The 19,173-nt window shown below is 37.5% G+C and overlaps 1 long non-coding RNA gene across 1 annotated transcript; it reads left to right on the top strand.

Moving 5' to 3' along the window:
* The first annotated feature begins 4,222 nt into the window (after positions 1–4,222).
* LOC134330749 (uncharacterized) lies at positions 4,223–6,678 on the top strand. The gene is made up of 7 exons (XR_010015033.1): positions 4,223–4,290; positions 5,144–5,232; positions 5,312–5,417; positions 5,487–5,592; positions 5,952–6,025; positions 6,233–6,337; positions 6,451–6,678. It is a non-coding gene; the product is annotated as an uncharacterized LOC134330749 (long non-coding RNA).
* Positions 6,679–19,173: the final 12,495 nt, after the last annotated feature.

Genomic DNA, 19,173 nt, shown 5'->3' with positions numbered 1-19,173 from the left:
AATGTGTTCCAAATAATTAATTGCCTAAATTGTTTGTGTAGGTAAATGAACCATGGGAGTTAATAGGCATGGATTTGATTGGCAAGTTGTCAATGACCTCCACTGGAAATCAATACATTTGTGTCCTCATTGACTACTTCACAAAGTGGGTAGAGGCTTATCCACTTGCCTCCAAAACAGCAGAGGAAGTTTCAATGATCATTGTTAAAACATTTTATCGTTTTGGGGCACCAAAAAGGATACTCACAGACCAAGGCAGGGAGTTTGTTAATCAGGTTTGCATTTGCATTTACTTAACAGTTCACTTTCTTCATATAGTTGTTGCTGTCATTGTACTTATCATTTTATTATGACAATAAATATATATTTTTTTCAGATCAACAAAGAAGTTTGTGAATTGTTTGGGATCAAACGCAGCCTTTGTTCACCATACCATCCACAGACTAATGGGTTAGTGGAAAGAATGAATGGCACAATACAGCGGTAAGTTTAGTATACATGGATTTTGCACATATTTTATTGCAGATTGTAGTCCATCTGTTTCTCTGCATAATTGGTTTCATAAGTTGGTCTGTCCTCCAGCCCTTTCATCTAAGGCTAGTATGTCATGTATGGTTAAGCATTATTTGGGTGGTGGAGCTCTGTACAACGGTGACACCGTGGAGCTTTTAAACAAATCTGTATCACGGTTGGGTTGAGAATAGTCCACCAAACCAAAGCTATCCAGCTAACAGATCCATTAGTCCAGGCACTGACCAGTTACTGACTATATATAACTATACATGAGCAAGGTAAACCAACAAGAATAGTGTGGTCACAAATTTTACAGTCTGCCCAATATCCCAACAACACTGCTGTGCCTGATACACTCATATCAGTTTAACAAACATTAACATGCTACAAACAGGTCAGAGTCACTGATGTCTTGTGAATGCTCCACCACCCAACAATACCTGCTCAGTGGTGGTCCTGTGGATGGGTATGAACTATGATAAAACAGCCAAACACATAAGACAGATAAAGAGACTATTGACTAGTAATTAAATATGTACAATAAACACCTGTGTTAAATGGACCTGATGAAATTGATAATTAGTGTATGTAAGTGGTATCCATGATTAATGATCTTAATTATTCTTGATGTTGATGTACTATTTTGATTTTGTACTATGATTTGTATGGTGTATGTACGTATTTGTTTTGATTATTTGTCTTATGTAAAGCGTCTTTGAGTATCTTGAAAAGCGCTATATAAATAAAATGTATTATTATTATTATTATTAATAAAGTGTTTTACAGCACTTCAATAAAGCACTGTTTTGCTTCACTTGTACATTATGTTGCAGAAAGAGGAAAGTACTACAAAACTACACCAGCAAAAAACTAGTGAGCTGTTGCCATATACCTTCAATGTAGTATTTGTGTTTCAGAACCCTTGGGAAGCTGTGCAAGGACAAACCACAAATATGGGACAGATATCTTGATGCAGTGCTGTTCAATGTCAGAACCAAAAAACAACTGACTACACAGTATTCACCATTCTACCTAATGTTTGGAAGAGAGGCACGCTACTTCTCTGAAGTACCTGAATCTTTCAGTGTAAGTTTATTCACTGTGGTAACTTTTTTCAATGATATTCATGACTGTGCAGAAGTCTTAAGTATATAGTATATATATGTTGTGTTTAGTACAAATATTGTTATAGACATTTATTTTATGAATCCTGCTTTATCGAGTCCGTACAAAAACATTTTAGATTTACAAATATTATAAATAATAATTATAATAATAATAATAGTAATGTTACAGAAAAAAATTGTATGTCAGTAAAGAAAGCAATCTACTAAATGAGATTAAAAAAAGGAAGAAGCAAGTGTGACAGTCAATACCTCCAGAAAAACTGATCATCTAATTCCTTAATAAAACTGTATCATCTTAACCTGGGACGACTATTTAACAAAAAAGCAAAGTGTAGTCACACCTAATCCAAACTTTCTTTAGTTTATTACTGTTTACTGTTTGCTCATTGTGGTGTTTTTTTTTTTTTCAAATATTAAAAACTTTTTTACTATTTATTTGCATGTGCCTAAGACTTTTGCATAGTACTGTATTTGTACCTGTATTTATAGCTGCATTCCAATTTAGGGGCTGCATCCTTTGGCGGCAGCCTGAGGAACAGTTGCATCACAGCTGCATGACTAGGCTGTCCCATTTCAAAAAGCTTCCTACTTTTCCATGACAATGAAGGATCCAGTGGGTGGATCTTTCGCTAGTCAACATTTGCCAAGGTTCATTGCATGCCAGTGATGCAAACAAGAAATCCTATTTCTATTTGGCCTTCCTAGGATGTAGCCCCTGAATTTGGACACAGCTTATACCTTGTTTAAATATTTTTTTATATCACAGTTTGTACAAATAGAATTTACTTTTATTGCCTAGGTCAATCAAACAGTGGAAGATGTACTTCAGGCAGAGATAGTCCTGTCTGCCATACAGTTGCAGGACCAAGTATATGAGGCAGTAAAGAAAAATATGCAAGCCTCAAGGGACAAAATAAAAGCCAAAAAGCAAGCTTCCAGGGCTGCAGCTCACACTTTTGTTCCTGGGGAAAAGGTGCTGAGGAGAAACATCAGAAGTCAGCAGAGGAAAGGAGGGAAGTTAGAGAGAGATTTTCTGGGACCCTTCACAATTACCTCTTTACAAGGCAAAAGTGCTAATTTAGTAAATGCTGAAGGTGGGAAATTCACAAAAATTAGTCTGGATCACTTGATTCCAGTTGTGGAGGAAGTAGCTCGAATTCCCCACAGACTCAAAATGTTAGACTCAAAAAGTTCAGCACCTCCAGTAGAAAGCACAGCACATTTGGTCCTTAGCACAGCCCCTTCAGTCCCAAGCACAGCACCTCTGGTCCCAGATACAGACTCTCCAGGCCAAGGCACAGAATCTCTAGTTCCAGGCACAGCATCTCCAGCCCAAAGCACAGCATCTCTAGTTCCAGGCACAGATTTTCCAGTCCAAAGCACAGCATCTCCAGTCCCAGGCACAGAATCTCTAGTTCCAGGCACAGATTTTCCAGTCCAAAGCACAGCATCTCCAGTCCCAGGCACAGCATCTCCAGTCCCAGGCACAGAACCTCCAGTCCAAGAATCTCCCGTCCCAGACACAGAATCTCCCATCCCAGACACAGAATCTCCAGTCCCAGGCACAGCACCACTGGTCCCAAGCACAGCCAGTGCTCAATCTATCACATGTTACAGTGATCTTGAGAATAGTAAGTTGATTTATAAAAATAGTACTAATGTTAATAAAGTACTGCATAAAAAAATATCATTTTTAATGACCTTTTGTCACAAAGGGGCAGTCGTAGGCTTGTGTTTAAGGAACCAACCTTGCGACCGGAAGGTCCGCGGTTCGATTCCCGGTGCCGCCAAGTCATGATACGGCTGAAGTGCCCTTGGGCAAGGCACCTAACCCCGCTCCCCGGGCGCTGTGGAGGCTGCTCACCGCTCCGGGCATGTGTGCCCACTTCACTAGTGTGTGTGTGTGTGTGTGTGTGTGTGTGTGTGTTTCACTGCATGGATGGGTTACATGCGGAGGACCAATTCTTCTGTGTGCAAGCAGAATAGCAAATAGATCACTTTCATACTGTGTATTTAAAATACTTTCTTTGCTGAGAAATGTAGCTAACTTATGTACATTTTCCAGTTCTGAACAAAAAAATCTTGGGATTAATGTTATTTATCTCTTTCATAACTTTGGCAGTCATCAGTGCAGTTTGGTCTGGTAGAAGTGATTGTGTCCTGATGGCCAAAATTGGACCATATAAAATCTTTGAGACGGACATAGCACACCTTGGACCTGGCAGAGAATTGGAGAGCGAGGTACAATATTCTTTCAGTCTATAAAATATCATATAAAAAAAAATAAAAAAAATGTTTATTCTGTTTGATTTTTCGAAAGGTTATTAATTCATACATTTTTACACTGGTGAGGAAGCATAACCAGGAGCACGAGGGCAAGGCTTACATGATTGACACCTTTGCAATGACCAAAATATGGCAAGGGTCATATCAAATGCTAAAAAAGGTATGGTAATTTCAAACTGAGTCTATGTAGGTTTTTATAAAACATTTTCCTAATCTAATTTCAAATGTGTTTATTGAGCTATATTGCTTGTATTCTTTATTGCTTTTATTAATCTGTTTTTTTATTATTCAACTTCAGTGTGATCCAAGCCAATATAAGGTTCTTTTGGGTGTCATAAATGAACATAATCACTGGACTATTGCTGTGAGTATCCATAAATACACCTCACATTAATAGTAACTGGGAAACAAACCTGATTAAATCTGTAACAAATGGATTTCTGAAAGTCTAAGTACACTGCTGTCAGGGTACCCACTAACCCAGCATCTGCTGCATCACACCTCCCTCACTCCTATTCCCCAGTCTAATGATTTCACCTGCCTTCCTTTCTGTAGGCCTTAGCCACTTCCTCCTGCATCAGATTCACATATTCTCACCTCTTTTTATTTCTTCTATTCTTCTGTCGGTTTTTGTTTGTTTACTCTCTGCACCCTCTTAGTAGCTTCCTGTGCTACCATCCAGCATTCCTGCCTCTCAGATGTCCCATTTTGTAGGAGGCTTGTATTTGCACTCTCACCCGTTTCTTCTTTCAAACTTTTCTGAGTCCCTGTTTTTTCTAATAACGTCCTTTGCTGCACCTTACCTGCATTCGTCTCCATTCCAGCAAATCAACTGCAGTTCTTTAAGCAAGGACGGAAAAAGGTGCAGGTAAAACTTGTTAAACACAATTATGACTCAAGATTCTTTCTTAAGACCATTTCTAGCTCTACTTAGACCCACTATGCACCTCTTTGAAAATTTGTGTTTACACTTCTTTTTTGCATATTAGTAAAGAAAGCAATGTAACAGACCACCCTTTAGGCAAAAAATATATTATAATTGCCTACAAAAAAAGGAGCCAGTCAGAGCACCCAGAAGAACTGTGGCAGATTCCCCCAGATGCTCATTAAAAGATTTGACACACCAATGAGTAAAACATCTTTTTATAAACACTGCCAAAGAAGCATGTTTTGGTATGCACAAACTAATGTACACGTTGTGAATTGTTCGTTTTTAGGCCATTTATCCATCTAAAAAGAAAACATTGTTTTTGGATCCCCTGGGAGAGTCCCAAAAAAAAGTAAACAAGTGCCTGGAAACCACAAGGTAACGAATTGTAAGCAGCACTTTTAGTATGTTGGCTGTGGGAATAATTGAAATCTTACATAAATCAGTGTTTTTATAGAGCCTTTATGAGGAATAGAGGATGCAAAGTTTCAAGGTGGACGTGTGACACTGTTCCTCACCCAATGCAACGTGATGGCACATCTTGTGGTGTTTTTGTATGCAAGGTAAGCATAACTTAAATCATTTGGCTGTAATAAACGTATAACGCTATTATAATTTTAAACACTTTTAAGTTTGCAGAACAAATCCTGACAGAACAGCCTATCAGCTTCTCAAATGCAGAAAAGGCAGTTAACCTCTTTAGGAAAAAAATTGCAGTGACCTTAATACAGGAATCAGGTAAATGCTGCTGATGGAACTGTTACAGTTATGAAATGGTTATGAAGTTCATTTTTCATTTGATCAGTGCATTACATATTGACAAAAAATGAAAAATGTTGTTCTGTATGTTTAAGCAGACTGTATTTTATATTACTATTAATTAATTAACGAGAGTATGGGCATCTAATGCCAAAATTTGGTAATTCCAATTAGTCTTTTGACTTATTTGTGACTCTTATTAGTTATAAAAATGACAATTATTTAAGATAGATTTAAAAACAATTATGTTATTATGGATGCTATTGACAGTTGTAAAATGTATATACTCTAAAATGGATCCAGTCTGGAGCTGATTTATAGTCTATACAATTTTGTAGAAGATTTGAGTGATCTTTGTCGATTCTGTGGGGAAGACATCAACCTAAGTGATCCAGGGCTGACACCTGCATGGGTAATGAGACATTTCTGTTTTAAAGGTTTAAAAAAAAAGTTTAAGAACAAAAAAGAAATAGTAATAATGCCTTAATTTTATTGCCTTTTTCATTGCACTATGCTTGTACACTACAAGTAATTGACTTGTAATTGAGAAGTCTAATGTAACCATAAAACTATTTTGTGACATTTTATTTATCAATTGAAGGACTGTGTCATTATTTAGATTGCCTGTGATGGATGTGACAGATGGTACCACCAGTCATGTGTTGGCAACCCACCAGTAGATGAAGATTTTTACTGTCCTGCATGCACTGAAGATTAGACCAAGGTTAACTGGGACATTATTTATAAAAAGTTTGCTTGTTGCTGTATTTTATTTTATGTTGCTCTTTTAGTATATTTAAAAAGTAGATAGTAAATTAATTATTCATTTCTGTTTAGTAACTGCTTTATCCTGGTCATGGCCGTGGTGGATTCAGAACTGTTCCTGGGGAAATTGGACGTACGGCAGGAGTGCACTGTGGATGGGATGCTAGTCATTCCCAGGGCACCATCCACAAATAAATTTGCACATTTCAGATTTTATTTAATTTAGATTTTAAAGAATTATTTTTATTGAGTTATAAATATGTTATTTTTTCAAGTATTTCAGTTTTACTTTGCAGTGAGGTGGATTTCTTTATTATATATTTGAATAATTGTAATATATGCATAATTTAGTTAACACTAATTTCTAATACAAATATTTTGTTCTTAAAATGTGTGTGCCTGTAGTTTGCAATAAAAAAAGAATAATCACACAGTGATATACATGTGGGGAACCATATTCCCCAGGTCTCCAGGTAAATCTGTTCCCCCCTGTGTTGTTAGTATAATGGACTGATCTATAGGTTAAACTTGTTCTACATACTGACAACACGTAAATACATCACCAGCATCACTGTAGTGTTTTATAATTACACCCACAGTGATATACATGTGGGGAACCATTTTTTCCAGGTCTCCAGGTAAATGTGTTCCCCCCTGTGTTGTTAGTATAATGGACTGATCTATAGGTTAAACTTGTTCTACATAATAACAACAGTTAAATACATCACCAGCATCACTGTAGTGTTTTATAAATACACACACAGTGATATACATGTGGGGAACCATATTCCCCAGGTCTCCAGGTAAATGTGTTCCCCCCTGTGTTTTAGTGTAATGGACTGATCTATAGGTTAAACTTGTTCTACATAATGACAACAGTTAAATACATCACCAGCATCACTGTAGTGTTTTATAATTACACCCACAGTGATATACATGTGGGGAACCATATTCCCCAGGTCTCCAGGTAAATCTGTTCCCCCCTGTGTTGTTAGTATAATGGACTGATCTATAGGTTAAACTTGTTCTACATACTGACAACACGTAAATACATCACCAGCATCACTGTAGTGTTTTATAATTACACCCACAGTGATATACATGTGGGGAACCATATTCCCCAGGTCTCCAGGTAAATGTGTTCCCCCCCTGTGTTGTTAGTATAATGGACTGATCTATAGGTTAAACTTGTTCTACATAATAACAACAGTTAAATACATCACCAGCATCACTGTAGTGTTTTATAAATACACACACAGTGATATACATGTGGGGAACCATATTCCCCAGGTCTCCAGGTAAATGTGTTCCCCCCTGTGTTTTAGTGTAATGGACTGATCTATAGGTTAAACTTGTTCTACATAATGACAACAGTTAAATACATCACCAGCATCACTGTAGTGTTTTATCATTACACACACAGTGATATACATGTGGGGAACCATATTCCCCAGGTCTCCAGGTAAATCTGTTCCCCCCTGTGTTGTTAGTATAATGGACTGATCTATAGGTTAAACTTGTTCTACATACTGACAACACGTAAATACTTCACCAGCATCACTGTAGTGTTTTATAATTACACCCACAGTGATATACATGTGGGGAACCATTTTTTCCAGGTCTCCAGGTAAATGTGTTCCCCCCTGTGTTGTTAGTATAATGGACTGATCTATAGGTTAAACTTGTTCTACATACTGTTTGTTAATTTTAAAATCACATGGATGCAGTTTGTGAAGTTTAAATGAACGAGAGATCACCATGAATGAAACTGTTCTTGAAAGTAAATGGTAGTGCAGCTGAGATGAGTAACCTTAAATAATAACAGACTACTTATTGTCCTGTACCATATAGTTTATTTGTATGTGCACCAAAACTTTATCTTGTGTGACAAAACGAGAAGAAACAAACTAGTGTGTGAATAAGAGCATGTCCTGTATTAGGATTTATTTACAAATAAATCTGACACGTTAATTCTAGTTGATTGACAGCAAGGCTGAAGACGAACGCAGTGTGAAAACCTCTGACTTGCGGTGGAGCAATAAAACCTCTGACAGTAGTTCATTCAATACTTTAAAGTATGTATTTAATCACAAACTACCTAACATACAACATGAAATGTGAAAAGAACATACCGCTATAAATACATATTCCAAAAAACCGATGCTCAACGAAGCGACTGAAAAAAACGTCATGATTTTAAACGTCATGATTTTTGCACATGCGCGTTAAAGGGGAAACAGGGGGAACTGAATTCTCCGTAACACCGGAACAGTTCCGGGAACTCTGAAACCTAACGTTCTCTCATGTTTTTATGAAAACTAACAGAGAACGTTATCTAAAAGTTGCCTTAAGGTTTTCTTTCTTATGTGTTTAAAGTAACGTTCCAGTAACGTTCCCGGAAGGTTTTCTTATGATCTTTAAAGTTTTTTAGTAGGAACTTACCAAAAAGGCAGCCTTTTGCTTGAGACGGTCCATGTAGATCAACCTTTACTTACAAGTACCAACTATAAAACTATGAAACCTAACGTTCTCTCATGGTTTTATGAGAACTAACAGAGAACGTTAGTTAAAGCTTGTATAAGGTTTTATTTCTTATGTGTATAAAGTATCGTTCCAGTAACGTTCCCGGAAGGTTTTCTCATGATCCAGTGAGAGAAATTAGCTCTACACTGCAAAAAATGATTTTTTGACTTAGTAAATAGAGTGAAGTACTTTATACAAGAATATTCTAGTACAGTCTTGCTACTTAAGAATGTCACATATAATTTAGTGTGTTACTTGGTGTTTCTTTGTAATTATTTGTTATCAAATACATTAGTATTTATGTTCCACGCATGCGCATTGCCTGGCAAGTTCGGACATGTTTCACACACGGAGTGCAAAACGAGCTGCTGAGACTTTTGAATCTTCTCAAGTCTTCTCACCACAAAGTTTTTCGGTTGTTAAGGACATACTTTGGCCAAAGGGGACTGTTTTATGGTAAGTTGTCATTTTTTAAGAAATTATATTACCATGCCAGTTAATATTATAAATATTTAAAATTTGTTTAACTTTCTACACTATTGACTCCAAATTAGCATCCGTTAGCATGACGGGATAACTTGTTCCGTTTAATGAACGTGGGCTTAAAACGTTGGTTCTAAAATAGTTCTTTTGTCTAATGATTATGAAAGCCTGTTTTGCTACTTAAAAATAAATCTGTCTGAGGCTGTATAGTCCCGGGTCTTTCAAATACAAATGTGCATTATTAGGCAACCTGTGAGCAAACCTTGAGAAAGTAAAATTTAATTATAATATGTAACATAACATTCTGAGGTCTACATAAACTTTATAATTACTAATTTATGTTATTTTTTTTAATCTTTGTCTTAGGTGAAAGATGAGTTCAGGAGGATGACTACAGTCAGTCCACCTGGAGCAAGTGTTCCTGACAAACTTTTACTTGCATCTATTTTTATTTTTTACTGCAAGTTTTCAGAAAAATGTTTGAAAGATTGATATAATTTATTTTGTCCTTACACTGTGACACTTTTATAGTTTGTTTTCCATTTCCATTTTTTACTTTTGTGTAGCAAGTGAGACTTTAGAAAACACGCTGTTTGAAAGACATTTTGTCCACTGAACTGTAAGTAAAAAATGCATTTCCATTAATTGAGCAAAACAAATAAAAAAGTTTGACAAAAAATGTTCTGTCTGTTATAGTGGTTTTTGTATATGGTAATCATTGATGTTGAATTGAATAATAATTATTTAGCATTTTATAATATAGCATTTTAATAATATATAATATAGCATTTTATAAGCCATGTTTTAATGCTTTTAGTGCTGCAATGTTTCAGTAAAATCTACTAAGATACAGCTATTAAAATATTCTTGAAGCAGTGTGTAGCAAAGTAACATATACTGAAGAATTTCTAGTAAAATCCAGATAGAATTGTGAGTAACTTTTACTTGAATATATGGTCTGTTAAATGTACTAGCTTTTTTTTTTTTTTTTTTTTTTTTTTTTTTTTTTTTTTTTTTTTTTAATAGCTTTTACCCCTTTTTCTCCCCTTTTAGCGCATCCAATTGTTCAATTAGCATCGTGCTTCCTCTCTGTCTATGCCGAACCCTGCCCTGACGGAGGTGATTGAAGCTAACCCATATCCCCTCCGAAACACGAGCAGCAGCCAGATGCATCTTTGCCACCCACACATTGACGAGTTTGGCGCCACCCAGCGTTGCATGCGGAGAGACACACCCTAAGGGCACCCTCTCCCATCTCTGTGTAAGCGCCTCCAATCAGCCGGCAGAGAACGCAATCGCATTCTGACAGAGAGAGACCCACATCCGGTTCTTTGTCCCACCCCCCACATGAGCAACCGGCCAATCGTTGCTCATATAGCCACTCAGCTTCGAACCGGTAAAGCAAGGCTGGATTCGATACCACGCGCTCAGAATCCAGCCCTGGTTGCAGCGCGTTTCTTTTTACCGCTGCGCCACCTGAGCGGCATTGTAACAAGTTTTTTTTAAGTAAATCTTACTCCACATTTTTTGCAGTGTATGTATATAGCACTCTCCATTAGCACAACTAGAAAGTGAGGTTTTCTTGTCTAAAGTTTTCAATAATTTAAAGGTTAGTACAAGGTTCCCTTAAAGGTTTCAATAATTTTAAGGTTAGGGGAACGTTCCCAGAACTATAATGCACAACCAAACGGGAACGTTCTATTTCGGTAAATAAAACTTTCCTGGGGAACCAAAGGGCAACCAAAATGATTCTAATGTTCCCGGAACGTTCTGGGAACCAAAAATTGTTAGCTGGGGCCCCTCCCTTTGTCCACTCTATTAGACACTCCTACCTAGTTGGTCCACCTTGTAGATGTAAAGTCAGAGACGATCGCTCATCTATTGCTGCTGTTTGAGTTGGTCATCTTCTAGACCTTCATCAGTGGTCACGCTGCCCATGGGGCGCTGTTGGTTGGATATGTTTTTGGTTGGTGGACTATTCTCAGTCCAGCAGTGACAGTGAGGTGTTTAAAAACTCCATCAGCATTGCTGTGTCTTATCCACTCACACCAGTACAACACACACTAACACACCACCACCATGTCAGTGTCACTGCAGTGCTGAGAATGATCCACAACCTTAATAATAAGGTAATAATAATAATAATAATAACAATAATAATAATAATAATGTGGTGGTCCTGACCATTAAAGAACAGGGTGAAAGCAGGCTAAAAAAGTATGCAGAGAAACAGATAAACTACAGTCAGTAATTGTAGAACTACAAAGTGCTTCTATATGATAAGTGGAGCAATGGACAGTGAGTGTAGAAACAAGGAGGTGGTTTTAATGTTATGGCTGATCGATGTATATGTACCATCAAACAAAGAACTAAAACTAATGTTAAGCTGGTCAATATAATTTTCTTCCATAGGCTTTATGTTCTCTAAATAAAACATACAGTTACTATGGATTCCTATCAAATGATATGCACTTGAAGTCATCCCGTAAAATACGACTTGTCATTCCAAGCAAAAACTGTAGTAGGCCTAAATATAGATGATTATTACAACAAAATTATTAACACAAAATCGTCAAATTAATTAATGCAATAATATACTGTAGATTAAATAATACATGGAAATTAAGCAAAGGCCTAGTAGTATGGTAATGAGTGTGGATTTTAGGTCTGCATTTGATTAAGCCACTTGGGGTAAAGAAAAGTCCAGAAGCTTCATGAAAACAATTAGTAGGCTATTTCATATGGCAGTTTTGGGACAATACTACAGATTAATCATCAGCATTGTTAAATATTCTAGATTACAGTTTTACAGTAATATTACAAAAGATAAATAAATATGAGTCTGCATTTTTTTTCACGAAGCAGTATTCTATTTCCAAAATAGTATTTCCAAATCGATAGACAACTACAAACTTAAGATAACCATATTAAAGTGACCTCATCTGTTTAGTAGTGAAGTTAATTAGTCCGCAAATATAAGATACACAGGTCCATCCCGATGACTAGCAAAAATGTGATTTAAATAAGAGATTGTGATATTTATTAGGATGTTATTCTTGTTGCAAGAGAGAAAGAGAAAGAGAGAGAGACCTAAGACAGGACAAACAGTAATTCTACCTAAAACGGATCGAACAGTAGTTAAGCTGATATTCCCCTGCCAGTAGTTGCCCATCAGTATATGCGTGTCAGCTTTATCCTTCCATTCCTTCTTTAACTCCCCTATATATAATCAGCACAGTGAAAGTAGGCAAATTGCGCGTAATAATAAGCCTAATACATTCAACTCAATCTTTCCCCAGTTTTGGCACAACATTTATATAAACTGCTCTCTCTCTCTCTCTCTCTCTCTCTCTCTCTCTCTCTCTCTCTCTCTCTCTCTCCGTTTGTCAGTTTAACTCAGTTCAATAAACTTTATTGACATGACCATATTCAGTTACAGTACTGTATTGCCAAAGCATTATCAAACAAGAATCACACACACTCGCTGACACACTCGCTGTCTGTCTTGCTTGCTCACAGTAGTCTAAATTCATGAAATAAGTTCTGTGTATATAGGCCTAGTTTATATTATATACATATAAAGTGAAATTGTGAAATATTCCAAGTGGTAAAAGTGTCCTCAGGCTTGATCACGTGATCATTTGTAAACTTTTTGACTTTTTCATAGATTCACGCAAAGATACCACAGCTTACTCTTTTGCGGCCTGTGTTTGCACTAAAATTAAATGTCTTTTTAGACGCTGTAACAATCAGTCTGTAAAGAGCTTAGAATATCATCGCAGGTCAGCGAAATGTTCTCTTTTGTATAAGAGGTCTACACAATAATGTGCTGATGAAGAAGCTTTTAATCTAAAGTGTAATAAGTCAAGTCAAGTCAAGTCAACTTTATTTATATAGCGCTTTTTACAATATACAATATCTCAAAGCAACTTTACAAAATCCAGGACCAACAGATACAAAAACCCCTGTTGAGCAAGCCGAGGGCGACTGTGGCAAGGAAAAACTCCCTGAAAATTACAGGAAGAAACCTTGAGAGGAACCAGACTCAGCAGGGCCCATCCTTCTTGGGTGGCCTGGAGGATACTTTAAATAAATACACGATTTACACAAATCATACAAACACAGAATTAAATTATCTAAAAGTCATAACTGGTAATAAATAGATAAATAAACAATTAAATAATAATAGAGTTGTTATCCGCTCTAGTCTTCAATAAAGTCTGTAGTGATTTCTTGTCGTTGCAATTACTCCAGACCCGTCACATCTGACAGGAGCAGCATCGTTGTCCCGGCAGTCTCGACTTTAATCCTTAGCCTCGGCGGGTAAACAGGTTTCCATCAGAATGCCCTCGGGGTAATTAATAAGAATTGTCGTTCACACAATCACTCAATCACACAATCACACAATCACACAATCACTCCTCAAAGGGCCACACCATCTTGGCGGTCCACTCCAAAACGCTAACAGCAATAATTAGCACATCACACCAGGAACTTTCCCAAACACTCTGGCGCTGCTGGCCCGCAACTGCACACTACAACCACAGACCTCACTGCCTTCCAGCTGCCCAACTGTGAACTCCGTATTGAGGGCTCCGCATTCTCGTGCTCTGTGTCTATGCTGCTTGAACTGCCAACACATCATCTTCGACAGTGACAGATGCTCTAACTCATCACGTGATCTTGCTGAACTTTGGAAGACAATTGGAGGTATGCTTGCTGGATCAGAGTAAGCAGATCCGCCAGCAACACCCTCAGCCGCTTGCCCTTCTCAAGGCGCTGTTCCCAGATGAGTCATCACCCTGCCGAGCCGCTGCTGCAACACCATTTTCAGAGAGTTGAGACTGCCATGCTTTACCGATAGCAAATCCAGCAGCACACGAAGTGTCTCTCCATCCTGTCTTTGCTCATTTTATTAAAGAACTATACATCTTACAATAAATTACATCTTAAACATGCTAAAATCAGTGCATGTGTAAAAAGTAAAAGACGATGAAGCCATTGGAACCATTTTAAAGTGCCAATTAAAGGCCTAGCAACACACATAACCGCATTTAAACCACTAAAATTTTAAAATATTATAATATATAGACATAAAATGTCATAGCTTAGCCCTATATGAATATCACATGCCACTATATCGATACCATTATGATAACGAATCACCACAAAATCAGTCAACTTGCTATAACTAAGTGAGCAGCTTAGTTAGCATGTTTAGCCATGTCTAGCTTGCAGTATGGGAATTTATTAAACTACTTTAACCAAACTAATTTAACCTTAACTAAAAAATAATTTGTCCTTTTAAATGACTGTGAACCACAATGATATATTTTATTAAATAATCCTCTTGTCTGGCTGAGTAATCTTGTGTCAAATCTAAGTAGGCACACATTAGCACTTTGGAGTGAGGGGTGGGGTAAGAGCACATTTTTCAGCCTTTTGAAATTTTCATATGAAATCCAACAAAATTAATTACTAAAACTTTCACTGTGTTGCATTTATCTAAAATTTACATCAGCTAGGTAAAATTGTTGTAGGCTATGTGTCCTACTCACATTCTCAGTATGGTCAAAACATCAACATAGTGTGTGTGTGTGTGTGTGTTTGTTTATTTGGATTTTAACGTCATGTTTTACACTCTTTGGTTACATTCATGACAGACACACGGTAGTTACTCGTTACACAAGGTTAATCACTTCTCAAGGTTATATTGAACACAGTCATGGACAATTTTGTATCTCCAATTCACCTCACTTGCATGTCTTTGGACTGTGGGAGGAAACCGGAGCACTCGGGGGAATCCCACGCAGACACGGGGAGAACATGCAAACTCCACACAGAAAGGACCCGGACCGCCCCACCTGGGGATCGAACCCAGGACCTTCTTGCTGTGAGGCGAAAGTGCTACCCACTTAGCCACCGTGCCGCCCGTGTGTGTGTGTGTGTGTGTGTGTGTGTGTGTGTGTGTGTGTGTGTGTGTGTGTGTGTGTGTGTGTGTGTGTGTGTGTGTGTGTGTGTGTGTGTGTGTGTGTGTGTGTGTGTGTGTGTGTGTGTGTGTGTGTGTGTGTGTGTGTGTGTGTGTGTGTGTGGTGTTTGTTGTTGTGAGTGTGGGTGTGTGTGTGGTGTTTGTTGTTGTGTGTGTGTGTGTGTGTGGTGTTTGTTGTTGTGAGTGTGGGTGTGTGTGTGGTGTTTGTTGTTGTGAGTGTGGGTGTGTTGGCTGCTAGCCCAGACGCTTGCGTGGTTTATGGCTGTCAACCAAAAACCATCATCCCCGCCACAAAAAACATTTATCCTGCCACAATTAGGTATCTCTTTCAAAATTATTGGTTGCCCTGGGCTCTAATCAGTAGAGTAAACTCGCACTATTTTTCAATTTGGAAAGGACTTTTTAGCCCTGCAAAAAGGGCGATAAATAAAGCGCCTATTTCCCCTGCCATCACACAAAGACGCCACAGAATGCACTTAGTCTCGACCCATCTAATCATGAACCGCATTCAACAGCCGCCATAAATCAGAGCTTCGCATTCAGGGTGATTAGCAAAGCCATTTACACATGCACGCTGTTTCTTTTTCTTCCTTGCTCCCTTTCTTTTGTTTTTGTTCTTTGAATTTAAAATACAGACACCTCCATTTAATCCTTAAACTAGACTGTGTTTAGACATTTTTGGTCTTGCCTAAAATCAAAAATATAATTCTTCAGCTTTATTTACACATTTTACCTTAGAATATTCAAGTAATGAAATTTGAAATAAAGGAAATTATTTTGTAAATGTATAAAAAATTAAAATCACAATAACAGGATTGGAATAATTTGTGTTAATTACAAAACTCAGTCTGGTTATATTAATACCATCTTTGCACACTCAGATTGGGAAATATTTACCCATTCTTCATTGCAGAATTGTTGAATTTCATTGAAATTTAATGGTGATCGACAATGCAGTGCTCTCTTCAAGTCTATCCACAGATTTTCTATTAGTCCTTAAGGCACAGCTGGTTTTATTCTGGAATAATTAAAGCCACTAAAACTGAGAAAGGCTTTCAACAAGATTTTGGTGTGTGTCTGTGGCATTTTTGCCTATTTATCCAGAAGAGCATTTGTGAGGTGAGACACTGATGCCTGTCTCACAATCTCTAATCTAGTTCATCCCAAAGGTATTCAATGGGTTAGGGTAGGCCAGTCAAGTTCTTACCCCCAAGGTTTTGATGGACCTTGTTTGTGCATTGGGGTACAGTGATGGTGGAACATAAAAGGGCCATCCCCAAACTGTTCTGACACAGTTAGAAGCATACAATAATCAAAAAATGTCTTGGTATGCTAAAGTATTAGGACGTCCCTTGCCTGGAACTGAGGAGCATAGGTCAACCCCTGAAAAACAACCCGCATTGTCCCTCTTCCACCAAACTTTACAGTATACAGTATGCAGTATGTAAGGTAATGTTCTCCTGGCTTTTACCAAACTTAGAACTGTGATTCACTACACCACAGAACATGTTTCCACTATTCCAGTCCAGTGGAGACATACTTTAACCCATTCCATTTGACGCTTGCCATGAAAATCCATGACATAAAGCTGACAAATGTTTGTGCTGATGTTAATGGCAAAGGAGGACTGGAACTTGATGACTGTGCTACTTTACATGTTCTGTTACTTCATGGCCGAGTTGCTGTTGCTGTGAGTGGCATCCTATTACAGTACCACACTCAAATTCAGTGAGCTCTTTAAAATGAGGCATTCTTTCACAAATGTTGGTAAAGGCAAACTGCATGCCTAGGTTTTATATATTTTGTCATTCCATTTTTATTTCAAAAAATCTTTAAAAAGGGGTTGTTATGTTATTTTCAGTGGACAAAACAAAAAATAACTTCATTTGACCTCTCTGCAAAAAATGGAACAATATGGGTAAAGGATGCCCTTACTGGATTCTCATCCTTTAAATGGGTATGTTTGCCAGGACAAGAGTTGGGAGTTTGATGTATTTAATCAAGCTTAAAGTTTCCACTAAGTGCTTTGAAATGCAGTTGTTAATGTTTTCATATGCAACCCAGCTACATAACCTCAAAAAGCAAATTCCAAGGTTTTTCAAAATTTCCCTAACTTGACATCCCAGAAGATGACTTGACATCTGAGGAAAAAAAAATGACATCATTAAATCAAGTTTTTACTCAAACTTAACAGCGGCGGCTCAGTGGGTAGCAATGTCTCCTCACAGCAAGAAGGTCCTGGGTTTGATTCCTGGATGGAGGTTCCTTTCTGTTTGGAGTTTGTATGTTCTCCCTGTGTCTGCTTGGGTTTTGTCCGGGAGCTCCGGTTTCCTCCCACAGTCCAAAGACATGCAAGTGAGGTGAATTGAATTGGAGATACAAAATTGTCCATGACTGTGTTTAATATTAAAGACTTGAACTGATGAATCATGTGTAACCTGTAATTACCTGTCCTGTCATGAATGTAACCAAGGTGTAACCAAAATCCTAATAAATAATTACTTAAACTTAACAAGCTAATTTATGGTAAATGACCTTAAAAGTCTATCTCAAAGTGAAACATAATACTATCAAAATCTGTAACTTACTGTAAAAAGTTTGTACGAATCATATACTGTAGCTTCAAGTTGCAAATATGCAAAAATGGTGAACAGTCCAATCAGGAATGTGTTATCTGAACATACTAAAAAGTGTATTTTTAAAGTTTTGGGCTCAGGTTACCTTCCAAATAAAGTCAAAGGTGTTCTTCAGTCTTTTGGGATAGACCAAATAAAGGTATATATTAGTCCAAAAGTAAAGCAAATAGCTTGAGTGCAGCTTTCAATGCCTTCCATAATGACGGTACCTTCTACATTTACATTTTCAGCATTTAGCAGACGCTTTTATCCAAAGCGACTTACACGGTGAGCTGAACACAATGAGCAATTGAGGGTTAAGGGCCTTGCTCAGGGACCCAACAGTGGCAACTTGGTGGTGGCAGGGCTTGAACCGGCAACCTTTTGTTTACTAGTCCAGTACCTTAACCACTGAGCTACCACTGGCATTCTAGAATGATACCAGTGCTGGATTGCTCAGGGTGCAGTGCATTTTAACCTGGCTGGCTGGCTGTCTTCAGGTATAGCAGTCAATATCCCAACAGGAATCTATGTGAACTCTGTGACAGTACCTTCAGTGCATTAAGGACTTAAATGTGCCTAGGCACTCTTTATTAAGACATGGGATTGGTGATGCTCTTGTGTAACCACCATGTTTCATGTCTAAGTAACTGTTCTTTCTTTTCACATGCAAATTTGCAAAACTTACAGGAATACTGCATTTGTTTTGGTTTTTTGTCATCAATCTGCAAAGAAAAGAACTTTTAAAAAATGGATTTAAAGCCATGTAGATTTAAATACATTGTAAAAACATCTATTTTTGGTGCTTACACATAAAGGAAAAGTGTGTCTCAAAACAGTAATTATGGTGCTTACATTAACATTGGCTAAGTTAAAGGTTTTCTTCAACACATTGAGCAATTAATTTTCAACTTAGAACTCTTATAGTGAGTCTGGCTGGTGCATACAGCATTTGTAGACAAACAAGCTTGAAGCTTTCAATTAGTGTCTGTAATGTTTATAGGCTAGGGAGATTGGAGTGTGTGCAAAGAGGGAAATTTTAAAAATTGAATTAAAAAGTCTGGTGATAGCATCAACTTGGCGACATGTAAATATAGCTAAAATCACGGCACACATTCAGTTAAGTGTATGGGGATTTTGTCAAAGGACTTAATAGTAGAGACACATTTATAAAATCAGAATTTT

Source organism: Trichomycterus rosablanca, chromosome 16 (genome assembly GCF_030014385.1).
Source record: "Trichomycterus rosablanca isolate fTriRos1 chromosome 16, fTriRos1.hap1, whole genome shotgun sequence".
NCBI classification, from domain to species: Eukaryota; Metazoa; Chordata; class Actinopteri; order Siluriformes; family Trichomycteridae; genus Trichomycterus; species Trichomycterus rosablanca.
This window is presented reverse-complemented; position numbering and strand designations above follow the sequence as displayed.